General features: G+C 49.9%; 1 protein-coding gene across 2 annotated transcripts in view; it reads right to left on the minus strand.

Annotated features, from left to right (window-relative positions):
• The window catches only part of FSTL1 (follistatin like 1), a 61,890-nt gene that overhangs the window by 23,077 nt on the left and 26,090 nt on the right, over positions 1-12,723 (minus strand). The gene's annotated exons all lie outside the window — the stretch shown is intronic.

The following is a 12,723-nucleotide window of genomic DNA, read 5'->3' on the forward strand; positions in this document are numbered from 1 at the left end:
TGGAAATCCATAAAATTACTTGACCCTCACATAATGCTCTGTTGCTGTTTGCTGTAAAATCAAGGCTTTGTGGCTTTGCCTTGTGTGATGTGCAAGGAAATCAAAGTGCTCTAAAGTTGGAGTACTGAAAGCTCCTATGGGGGGCAATCCCATGTATGACACAAACTTGAGTATTATACAGATAAGGTAAAACTAAAGGGCACCAAAATGATGTCTGGGATTGCAAGACATGCACAGATTCTCATGCCTCAGGGAAGGCAGCAGTAAAAATTAGGTGCAAGTTTTCAGATATAATCAGTACAATTCGCAATAAATTCCCCTCCACGCAGTCAGAGAGAAGTAAGCTGTGCAGCTACGAATTTCTGCCAGTCCTTCCTACATCTTCCCATCCACATCCCTTTTGCTTGTTCCCTGCTGTGGATGATACAATTTCCCCAAAACTATCCACCTGGCATGTAGTTTGACAGATAAGGTTTCCTAGATACCAAGGCTGAGCTGAATTCCTAAAGAATTTGGTCACTCTCCTCCTATCACTTTAGAAGATAATTGGCTAGAAATTAGTTTGTGTAATTGGTCACAATTAAAACTTTTGACTTAGATTGGATGCTGTCCTTTGTATAACTTTCTATTGGTTGTAGTTTCAATCCTCCTTGAACCTATAAATATGACTGTCTTCCCTTTGTTGTTGGGGATCCTGCTCGACCACCCTTTGCATGAAATAAAAATTCTTGTAGAATGCTTCGTGTAAAGGGCCTCTGGTCTTTCTCTGCTGGCTAATGTGAACTGCTGAGGGCTCCCTGATCAATATCAGCACTCTCAAACCCTGGTAAAACAACTACCAGGGAGACAAAAACACAGCTCACATCACGCCACAACTAACATGTGAGTAGGGATGTAAGGGATCTCTGAACATGTCAAGGTGCCATCTATAAATTGCATAGCCTGCACAATTTCTAAACCAACTCAACATCCAGCCATGGAATCTAGTGTCTTGTCTAGCTGTTGTCTTGGCAATGCTTGCTTCTGAAAGCAGAAAGATTTGGAAACACAAGGCAGTAGGTCAATGATGCAGAAAGCTGAGATAAGCTATGTCTCCTGACTCCCAAACCTCCCTCTCTCCTGTTATGGAGCTGGGAGGAAAAGCCATTACATTGTGCTGCAACATTCAAAAAGAGATGTCTGGGCAGCAGAGCAGCTCGGGGCGAGTCACGAAAATTTAGCAACTGCTGTACAGTGATGGCACTGAGAACACATTTGGCTTGTATATTTCATCCCATTACACAGGTGTTTCTCCAGGCAGAGCAGCTCTTTCAGCAGCAGTGTCCTCCTGCAGAGCTCCAGGGAGACCAGATCCCATGTTCATTGGAGGGCACGAAGGGGCAGCCAGCTTGTCACCTCTGGTGATTTAGGCAGCTGGCTGTGGCAGCACGTTTGTCCCATTATTCTGGTTTGCAATTAATAAGCAAAGCACTCATTCCTCCCTGCAAACCTGACCCAATTCCTGTGGCAGCTCCCTGGATCCACTAACACTGTTGTGACGGGGTGGAAATTTGGCAGCAGCAAAAAATGAGCAGATTAGTGTGAAACAAGTACAGTAAATTCACGAATACAAGCCGCACTGAGTATAAGCCGCATCGCCGGGTGTTGGCAAACATTTTGGTTTTTGTCCATAAATAAGCCACACCTGAGTATAAGCCGCTCTGTCGTTCGCAGCGAGGACCCACGTGCAACAAAGTTGTCAAATAGTAACAGAACCGCGGCAGGGCGGGGTTTACTGGCTCGGCTCGGGCTATGAGGGCTCGGGGCTGCCGACAGGGTTGGGTGGCCCAGCTCGGCGCTGCTACTCGGTGGGGCCGCTCAGGGCTGGCCGCCGCCACCGCTGGGCTCGGTCACCCCGGCCCGGTGTTGCCTCGCAGCGGCAGTGGGGGCGCAGAGCCTGCCGGCACCTGCAGCGGCGATGGGAGGCGGGGATGTAGCCTGCCTGCTCCTGCGGCGGCGGCACGCGGGGCCGGGAGCCCCCCAAGCCGTGGGGCCAAGCAGGAGAGAGCTGCCCCGCCTTCCCCCGAGCCGCAGGGCCAAGCAGGAGAGAGCCCCTGCCTCCCCCGAGCCACGGGGCCAGCAGGAGAGAGCTGCCCCGCCTTCCCCACCCCCTGTGCTGCCTGCACGGAGCAGCTCCACCTGCCGCGCAACAGAGTAACCAATTTGTAACAACCGTGTAAATGCAGGGTTTTACTGGCAGGAGCTCGATTTTGCAGTTTGCGCTGACTTGGTTTGCACTCCCGGAGTTGAAAATGTCAGAAAATTATTCACATATTGGCCGCTCCTGAGTATTAGCCGCATTTCCAGTATGGGAGCAAAATTTTGGTCAAAACGGTGTGGCTTGTATTCATGAAATTACTGTAGTCACCCCTGACACTAGGTTTGCCATAAATAGATAGCTAAGGTGACAATTACAGTTTTTCTTCCTTTGGGCTACTGCCTCAGGTTGGAAGAAAATCCACATAAATTATCTGAAATTCTTACTTGGAAGGCTTGAGTTTCATTTAGCAAAAATAAGATGGAGAGAAGCCGAGCAAGTGGAGATTGAATCACACGATTCCCAGTGCAGCTCTCCAATAAAACCAGACATCATCAGAACAGTCCCAGGACATCATCACTGTTGGGATGGTACAGTAGGCTGTGGAATAATACATACTCTATCTGGAAGGAAACCTGCTGCCAGAGGTTGCTCTACACACTGTTGCAGTACACTTCTTTTATGCTTCTTTTAGTCTGCTGTTATCTGGACTCAAAGTGGCACCCTTTGGAGCTCCTCCGTCCCCTGCTGCGGGAGCTCCCCACCCGTCTCTGAGAGACACATGATACATGTTCTGCTGCTCACACCAGCAGAGGTGTGGCTGGGCAGCTAGGAAGGCTCAAAAACAGTCTATCCCCAAGCTAGTTAGTTAAAAAAGAAGAGATGTTTATCAGGCAAAGTCTGGACCAGGGCTGGATTCCCCAAGGGACTGTGATCAGCTGCATTTGACAATGTTCCCAATGCTAACAATATCCTCTTTGAAGGGTGTCAGTATGGGGTCCATGCTGGATGCAGAGGGGTCCAGTGCCATTTAAACTGCAGGATTCCTTCTCACCCGAATCCTAAAGCCATCCTGCAAGCAGCAGAACTAATGAAGGTCAGTTTCCAACAGCTCTCTCTGCATGGCCTGTCTCATGGACTCCCTCCTCAGGGGAAGTCTTCACAGGCCTCCCTCATTAAGGCAGTCACCTAGCGTCACAAAACCAGCTGGATCCCATTATCTCAGAGGCCTCCATGGCTTTATCAGCTGTGCCAGAAACAGGCCAATAGATTCAAGACTCACTGGAGGCCAGAGACAGGCAGGCAGACATAGCACGCCTGCTGACATAGCTTTGCTTCCTTAGGGAATCAGGCAGTACAGTAATTTCACGATTACAAGCTGCATGTCCAGGTGTCTGCAACGTTTAGGTCTTCGTCCATACATAAGCTGCACCTGATTATAAGCCGCTCTTTCGTTTGCAGCGAGGATGCTTGCACAACTTTCACAAAGTTGCCAATTAGTAACAGAATCGCGGGATTGCAGAGTTTACTGGCTTGGCTCGGGGCTGCTTTTCCCCTGCTGGGGCCGGGCAGGCTTGGATTGGTCCCGCTTTTCCCCTGCCAGGGCCATGCAGCCTCGGATCTGCCCCGCCGCCCCCTCCACTGGGGCCGTGCGGGCTTGGATCTGCCCCGCTTTTCCCCTGCTGGGACTGTGCAGCCTCAGATCGGCTCCGCTTTTCCCCTGCTGGGGCCGTGTGGGCTTGGAATGGCTCCGCATTTCCTCTGCCGGGGCCATGCAGGCTCGGATTGGCCCCGCTTTTCCCCTGCTGGGGCCGTGTGGGCTTGGAATGGCTCCGCATTTCCTCTGCCGGGGCCATGCAGGCTCGGATTGGCCCCGCTTTTCCCCTGCTGTGGCCGTGTGGGCTTGGATCGGCCCCGCTTTTCCCCTGCCGGGGCCAGGCGAGCTTGGATCGGGGCCGTGTGGGCTCGGATTGGCCCTGCCGCCCCACTGCTGGGGCCATGCAGGCTCGGATCGGCCCCGCCACCCCCTCTGCTGGGGCCGTGTAGGCTCGGATCGGCTCGGGGCCACGTGGGCTTGAACTTCTGTGTTGGCAAATTTCTGAACCTCATCAATTATATTAGCCGCACCTTATTATAAGCCGTATTCTGGGTTCGGACCAAAATTTTAGTCAAAATGGTGCGGCTTATAATCATGAAATTACTGTAATTCCTTTGCAGAGTCCCGCAAAACACTTCTCTGCCTCAGCCTCTCCTCTTGACAGACTCAACATCACTGTTGCTTGCAGTCCTGAGGACAGATCCTCACTCCAGCCCCCTGCCATTGTTATAAGTGCATGACATATTGTTGACTTTTCACAACTATTGAGATAAATGCTCTATGTATAATGTTAAAATAGCTTTTCTGTATGAATATAGTTTTTTTAATAGCAAAAGTTGGACATACATTTTTTAGAAATACTATGCTTAAACTACCCACTTAGTTGAGATAACAGCCCTTAAATGTGTCATGGGGACCCTGCTACTAACACAACAATTATTAACACTCACCAGCTGCAAAAACCCAAAACCCCACCCAAATCAAAAGATGATAAAAACAAAATTAAAACCACAAACCAAAAAACACACATGCTCTAAAAAAGCAAACCCAAGAAGTAGCCACCCTAAATAGTTCTCAAAAAAAGTTAAACTACAGTAATTTCACGAATACAAGCCGCAGCAATTTGACAAAAATTTTGGTGGAAACCCGGAAGTGCGGCTAATAGTCGGGTGCGGCTAATATATTAATAATTTTCTGACATTTACAACCCCAGACGTGCCAGCCAGAGTGCCGAGCCAAGCACCGGCCAGTAAAAGCCGGCATTTCGCAATTGTTACAGTGTTACCGTGTTGCCCTGGCTCCCTGCAGGCAGCACAGGGGGCGGGGAGAGAGGCGGGAGAGCTCTCTTTCCTCCTCTGCTGCAGCCCGGGGGGGTGCGGCGCCGCCATTGCCGCGGCCCGGGGAGGAGAGGTGGGGGGGGGGGGGGGGGGGCGGGGGGCGCCGCCATTGCCGCGGCTCGGGGAGCCGACGGGGGGGGGGCGCCGCCATTGCCGCGGCTCGGGGAGCCGACGGGGGGGGGGGCGCCGCCATTGCCGCGGCTCGGGGAGCCGACGGGGGGGGGGGCGCCGCCATTGCCGCGGCTCGGGGAGCCGACGGGGGGGGGGGGGGCGCCGCCATTGCCGCGGCTCGGGGAGCCGACGGGGGGGGGGGCGCGCCGCCATTGCCGCGGCCCTGGGAGCCGACGGGGGGGGGGAACGCCGCCATTGCCGCGGCCCGGGGAGGACGCGGGGGGGAAGCGCCGCCATTGCCGCGGCTCCGGGAGCCGACGGAAGCCCTGCGCAGCCATTGCCGCGGCCCGGGCAGGGGGGGGGAAGTGCGCGCCGCCATTGCCGCGTCTTGGGGAGCCGGCGGGAGCCCCGCGCCGCCATTGCCGCGGCCCGGGGGGGGGTGGGAAGTGCGCGCCGCCATTGCCGCGGCTCGGGGAGGAGGCGGGGTGCTTTGTCCGCGCCCGCCGCCGGCGCCACGGGCGCGGGAAAGCTCCGTCCCCACCCGCCGCCGCTGCCGTAGGAGGAGGGGAAGCTCCGTCCCTGCCTGCCACCGCGGGGCAGCGCCGACCCGGGGTGACCGAGCCCAGGGGCAGCGGCAGCCGGCCCCGAGCGGCAGCACCGGGCTGGGCCACCTGGCCCCGTCAGCGGCCCCTAGCGGGCCGAGCCTGCACAGCCTTAGCTCAGCCACTAAACCCCGCCCTCCCGCGGTTCTGTTACTAATTGCACGCGGGTCCTCGCTGCGAACGACAGAGCGGCTTATATTCGTGTGCGGCTTATCTATGGACAAAAACCGAAATATTTGCCAACACCCAGAGATGCGGCTTATACTCAGTGCAGCTTGTATTCGTGAATTTACTGTAGTTAAACTATGCATAAAAAACTATAAATATGCATCAAGTTCATGTACTGTAAAACATATTTAAAGAAGCATTCCCGAAACAATTGTGTACTCTTAGCAGCTTGCCAAGCACACAGCCATTTTAACCCTTTACGTATCTCTCCTATTGTCTTTTTATTAAACCTTTTAAGTCTTACCAAGACAGTAAAATATATTTTTCACACCATGAATCCAGGCCACCTGCTGTCTCCCTGCCACTGACCCTTGTGCTTCCCCTACAGCATTTTCTTTGTGTTGGAAGACAGACCCCCATCTCACTTCTGCCCCCTCAAAGCTTCCATCACTAGGATATTTCAGCCAGCTTCAATCAAGGGCTGTGAACAGTGTTCTGGACACTGTGTCAGGAGCTACTGCTCTCCCTGTGAGACGCCTGCCATCGAGGAGCATGTGCTCCAATCCACACACCTAGACATCAGCCAACCCCTCTTTCCAATACTTCACCTATATCTCTTTCTATTCTCACTGACATCTAGGACTGGCTCTCTTAAAAACATCACAGCAAGTGCAACCCCCTTACAGGCTTTAGAATGCTTGAGAGATGAATATTTAATGGCAGCTGACTTTCACTAATGGGAAACAAGGCAGACCGTACATCTGTGCACATGTTGGGAATCAGGGCACATTCCCAGAAAATCCAGACACAGAGAAAAGAAAGCAACAGAGGAAAGGAACTGCAACTCCCACAGCTCAGAGGAGGTTCCCCCTCTGCAAACTCGTACCACACCCATTTGTGCGAGACCCTCCCTGACTTGCTGGCTGCTCAGCCTATGATCCATAGATCAGATGTGTCCATCATATAAGCATTGAACAGGAGAGTGGTGGAAGCTCTGACTGACCTCTGGGATAAAAGGGGGCCCATCAGGTCAGTGACCTCTACGTGAGGCCATGGAAAAACATGGCTTGTGAAAACCTGCTTGTAGGAATTTGTCCATAACTCTGTCAGGTGAGATGGAGATGCCTGATGCTTGTACTGCTACTGAAAAAGACTGCCTGGGCAGCATTGCCTTGCAGACATTGGAAAGGTGGATACAGAGCTCTACCTCCCCACTGCCACCTGTGGAGACCTGGCCTGGACTGCTGGCAAAAACAGCAGCCCTCACATGCCAGGTGTGGTTTCCTCGTGTCCCACAGTGAGCAGGCAGAAGTTGGTACCTGCACAGAAAGGGAAGCAAAAATTGAGAAGAAGGAGAGTTTTCCCCCCACAACCTAATCAAGACCATCTGCCAAATAGCTGATGTCTCTTACAGAGTGATGCTGCTAAAACAGTTATGGAGCCATGCACACCTCTTGGGGACTCTGCTGAACAAGGACTCTGTTTTCCCTTTTAAGCTGGAAGGAATGTCTGTGCTCTGGCCCCCACAGCCTCATATTTTCCACCACAAGGCAATGACCAGTGAGGCCCCATTAGGGGAACAATGACATGAGAGTCTAGGGAAGTGGAAATCTCTCCTGCAACCAAGTCTGGAAAATGGCTGCTAGAAGGAAGGGAGCTTGCATCTGGCAGCACTTTCACTCCTGCGAGTCTCACTCTGCTGCTCAGGCAAGAACACTCCTTACACTCGCAGCTTCCAAAGTGTCATGGCCCAAAGTTGCACTACCTCTCAGCAGTATTCCCTCCATCTATCCTTACAGCACCTCTGGAAGAAGGAGCTTGATTCCCTTCTGCTGCATCATATGGTGAAATTGCCAGCTTTTCCGCAAACCACCAGGATCTTTCTTGCTAGTGCTGGCTCCCAGCAAGGCATGGAGGCAGGAGTTCAGAGACTGACTGATTTGTGCATATCAAACCAGCTGAAGAGGTTTCAGCTGTAAGCAGGGCAGAATCAGTGCTACAGGAGGAGAGGACATGATGCTCTGCTGCACCACAGTTCTTAGAGGCAGGAATCAAACTAATCACTTCATATTTGGATAGAAAATAACCCTCATGCACAGGGAATCATCTCTGCTGCTGTGCACATGAAAGGTCCTAATTGAAGTTAGTCCCACGGGGCGTTAGGGATGAGATTGGTATCATCCTCTCACATGACATGACTGGAAAAGAAAGGCCCAAGGGACAAGACTTGCTCAAGAATGACCAGAAGACAGCAGCTCAGCAACCTCTGCTTTCTGATCTAGAGCCAGGACCACTTCACTCTGTGATACACAAGTCATACTCCTCATTGAGGCATGATTCTTCTTTCCAGATCCTGAGTGCCCTGGGCCAGCCTCTATTTTGCCATGGCTGAGCTCCTAGGAATCACAATTCTCCATCCTATTTTGTTTAAAACAAAAATAAGAACAAGACCAGCATTGAGTCCTGAATTCCAACAGAAGGGTGATGTTCTGTATGTGGGTAGCACACGAGACAAGTCATAGCACTTAAGAGCGGTCAGAGGAAGCCCTTGACAACAGAAGGATGAAGGTAGAGGATGAGGAGTTTACCCTCAGGGCCTCCACACCAGAGAAGAGCTGTGCACCACAAACTGTTGCTAGCAACTAAACACAGGTGCCATCACCTCTCTATATAAGCACACCTAAGCTCAACTGCAAAAGGGAGGTTTCTCTGTCAAATGGCATTTCCCCAAAGGTGTATGCTCCTTCCTTCATTTGCCCCATTCTGAGGTACATTCACACAGCTGCCTGCCCCCACATCCACTACCAATCTGAGGCAGTTTGTGCCATATACAACCTCAAATGTTCCCTTTTCACCCCCAAAATCTGTGTTGACCCAAAGCTCTTTTTGTATCATGGTAGTCCCTCTTTTTTCATCCTTCCTTCCCCTAATTTCCCACATTCTGAAGTCTTGTAGATTTTACTGGTCCTGCCAGTAAGATTCGTTGCCTCTTTTTTCTGACCAGGGATGATTTATTTCTGAATGGAATCCAAATGTGGCACATTTCTCAGCCATCACCTGGCTCCAACAGAGAGAAGGAAAGAGTGATCTAAGCAGTGGGAGGCAAGTTAGAATTTACAACCCTATGGCATATCCACAACCCTTCCAGTAACTGAATATACAAGAGGAGTGTAGATTGCAGGAAATGCTGAGGTTTACCAGAAGCCTCCAGCTTCTTGTGCAAGAGTCTTCAGCAGTTTTGTTCCCCTCACTGGAATGGGAATGCAATTGAAATGGATTTGATGATCCCTCTGCCTAGTTCAGTCCTTTTATCCTTTACTCGTGTTCTACCACAGCACATTGCAAAAAAAGCAATGGAAATCACTACATGATTGGGAGGAAACACTGAGTCAGCCACATTGTGGGAGAGTGAGAACAGAGCTGGACAGAAGCCAGTTCTGCACTTTCCATTTTCTAGCCTTGCTGAAGGATTTGCCCAGCTCCTTGTTAATGCAGAGCAGCTTAGGGTCTGTTCCATCCAATGGCTTTGCTGGAGGTAGCTCTGGAAGTGTGAATCCCCAGGGGACAGTGCTCTGTCACAGTAATTTCTCTCCATTGAAGCTTCTCTTCTCCATGCAGTCATTAAATCCCCCTTACCTGATGAGAACAGTGAGGAAGGCTCAGAAAACCCCTCATTATTAGGCATTATTTTGTGTAACTTTTCTTGGTGTATGGTGTTGAGGAAGCATCCATCCCCTTCCTGAAATCATATAGCTGGAATGGTTATCAGAATAACAGGAACACTGAAAATAGAAGTGAAGCAAGGCAAACCTGCAAGAGAGGAAAAGTTTGAGTAGGCTGCAGAAGTAACCTGGAGTCTGCTTATAAGTGGTCTGCTCATCAGTAGCTCCATCCAAGGTTAAACTGTGACCCTGTAGCCAGAAGGAGCTGAAGGCAAGTCTGCCAAAGCTCTATCCTACTGCAGCCTGCAAAATGCAAACTAGGATTTCAGGAGATGACCTGACAACTGGCAGGTGTGTGCACCTACTGATTAGTATTGGAAAGAGGAGAGAAAAAACTCTGCTGTAAAAACTAAGAGAAAATCCTCACTGCAACTGGGAAGGCTGCAGAGGTACACAGGGAGAGACGTGCATGTGTTCACTGCTTTCAGAAACATCACATCAGCTGCAAGCAAATCCTATTAAATTGCAAGGGCAGTCACCCCATAGCCCCACACTGAGATCATGGAGTAGCACAAGGGGAATTGTGACCCAAGTTATGATCAGAACATTCTTTTCAACTTCTGCTGTCCCTATTATCCTTCAGAAAGCCTCCAGTCAAGTCACCGGTAGCTGAAACCATCCCCGTGCAGTGCTAACACCATTTCATGCCTATCCTCAAGAAACTTCCCTTTGTAGTAGGGAAAGCTCTGTACATCTCTCTGACTTGCTCTTAATGACTGACCTATTCAGTGAGACAGCCAAGAGGAAACTCTGATAAGGCAAGAAGGCTATGAGAAAACTGGCAGCATCACTATGAAACAGGCTATAAAATACAGTCACTATGGAAACTGCCACAGTTGGAAGGACAGAAAAAACTTCTAAAGTTCGAGGGTTTCCAGCCTTCCCATGAATGCCCCAAGGATGGGTGTCTCTCCAGGCTATCAGCACCACAGCCAACAGTGGCCCCTTTGCCCATGCACTGCTCCCTGCAGCTTCTGCTGGACCCAATGTTACTCAACAAGATTGGTCAAACACGGAGACATTTTCTTAGGCAAGCTCTTGTGCTTACACTGGTGTGTCCCTGTGGGTCCCCCACCTCATTTCTGATTTAACACAGTCTAAACAGAAGGGGGACAAGAGATAACTATGCTGTGTGGACTATCAGGGAGGAAATTTCTCCCAACACCCCCAAAACCTGTTAGCTTATGATACGTTGCTTGGAAGATATACCTGTCATAATCACAATCTCCCTCCCAGCAGTGGAGCAACATATAAGATGAAGGGGAAAATGAAGCAAATAACCTCTGCTATGCATTATTAGAAACAGCACATCCCACACCCATATGTGTAGTCTCGGGGAACCAGATTCAGTCACCACCACTTCTGCCAGAACAGAGCTTTCTTTATGTCCCCAAGGCCAACAGCACAGACTTGTCAGCATTTGCAGCCCAAAGGCAATTCTGTGATTAAGAAACAAGAGAAGTGACCATTGATTTCCTATAATGCCTAAATAACGCTTAGTAACATTTTTCAGACAGATCTAATTCATTAGAAAATGCAATTTGAGGTAAACCAAAACTATTTGGATATTTGTGCCTAGTTCAGGGAACAGCTTTGATTCCAAAATGATTTCTAAGATGACGTGAACTGTTTTCCCTTTCTTATTTTTAAATATATTTCATGAGGTTATGTATGTAAGCTTAAAGGTCAAAGAAAGCAAAATAAAAACATGTTTTGGTAAGCTTAGCAACTTTGTTTGCCCAGTTATTTTTTTCTGTTGGAAATAAAACATGGATTGCAACTGACCTAAAATGCAATTTTTAGGTTGACTCTCTGATTCAGCTAGGAAATTAAAAAAAAACAAAACCCAAAAAAAAAACAAAAAAAAAAAAAACCAAAGAAAAAAAAAACAAAACAAGAAGTTATTCCAATGGCTTTATTCCTATAACATTGTTATTTGGTGTCTAAAGCAACCTATTCTAATTCTTTCATCTCCTTCCATCTGGTTCTTTGTGACTGTGTCTGGAAATAATGAAGAACTGTTGCAGACATCTCTCTACCCTTTTCTCTGCAACCATGCAATTTTTTCCTGTCTAGTTGGGTAGACTTTGGATGCTGACTCCCATGGCTTGACTTTCAACAACAAACAAACAGAAAAATAAGGACACATCTCCATTTGGTGGTTATGAGAACCCAGAGAGATGCTGCTTCAGGGAAAGCATCCCGTCCTCTAAGTCACTCCAGCAGAGTAGTGATTTAGCGGGGCAGCTCCCAGCCCGAACTGTACCAGGGCTGCAAACACTGTTCCTGCTCTGCTCTGGTCTCCTCTCAAACACATGGTCCTGGTCCACTGCTTCCCATCCTTCCTGCCTGCCTTCTGAGACACACAATGCAGCTGTCAGCTGAGGAGGATGTTGTTGCCCTGTAGGTACCATTCAAACCCAGTTGGGCAAGCTAATGGGCATCGGGAGGTTTGCATGCAGAAACTGAAATGGGAGGCTGACATATGCATTACAGAGATACAAAGGTTTGCCAGGAGAAGCAGAGGGCACCCAGGACTTGTGCAGGGACAACACAGCATTGTCTCCAGCTGGAGAGTAGGTGCCTAGGTCTTCCCTGCTCTCCTCCCCTGAAGGATAATTTCAAGAGACACTGCCATCACCTCTACATACATCCAGAGGTGGTTCAACTTGCAGAGACATAAAGGACCTGAATACAACACTGCAGTCACTTAGACACAGGACTTTTGAGCTCCACATCTGGCCCCAAACCAGTAAGGGCAAGAAACCAGTGCCAGCCATATGCAACGACAAAAATCTGAGCACTTGCCTATCTCACCTTTCTCCCTGCCTGGAGACAGTGAGGAGGCATCAGGGACTTGCTATGAGCTTCAGTAATGCCCTGGGCTAGAAGGAGAGGGCTCCAAGCCCTGCTAGTGACCCCGAGGCTCTCCACACCTCTTGCAGCCTGAGTTTCTAGAAAAGGGATGGGTAACTGCTTGAATGACCTCCAACAGCATGAACTATTTTCTAATGTTTCTTGAACCCTTTCCAGGACATTTTGCTTTCTGCCCTGTGGCCTGTCTGGGCCACATTTCAGAGATGAAAGGCTATGAGCGCACACAGATACT

Source organism: Catharus ustulatus, chromosome 2 (assembly GCF_009819885.2).
Source record: "Catharus ustulatus isolate bCatUst1 chromosome 2, bCatUst1.pri.v2, whole genome shotgun sequence".
Lineage (NCBI taxonomy): Eukaryota > Metazoa > Chordata > Aves > Passeriformes > Turdidae > Catharus > Catharus ustulatus.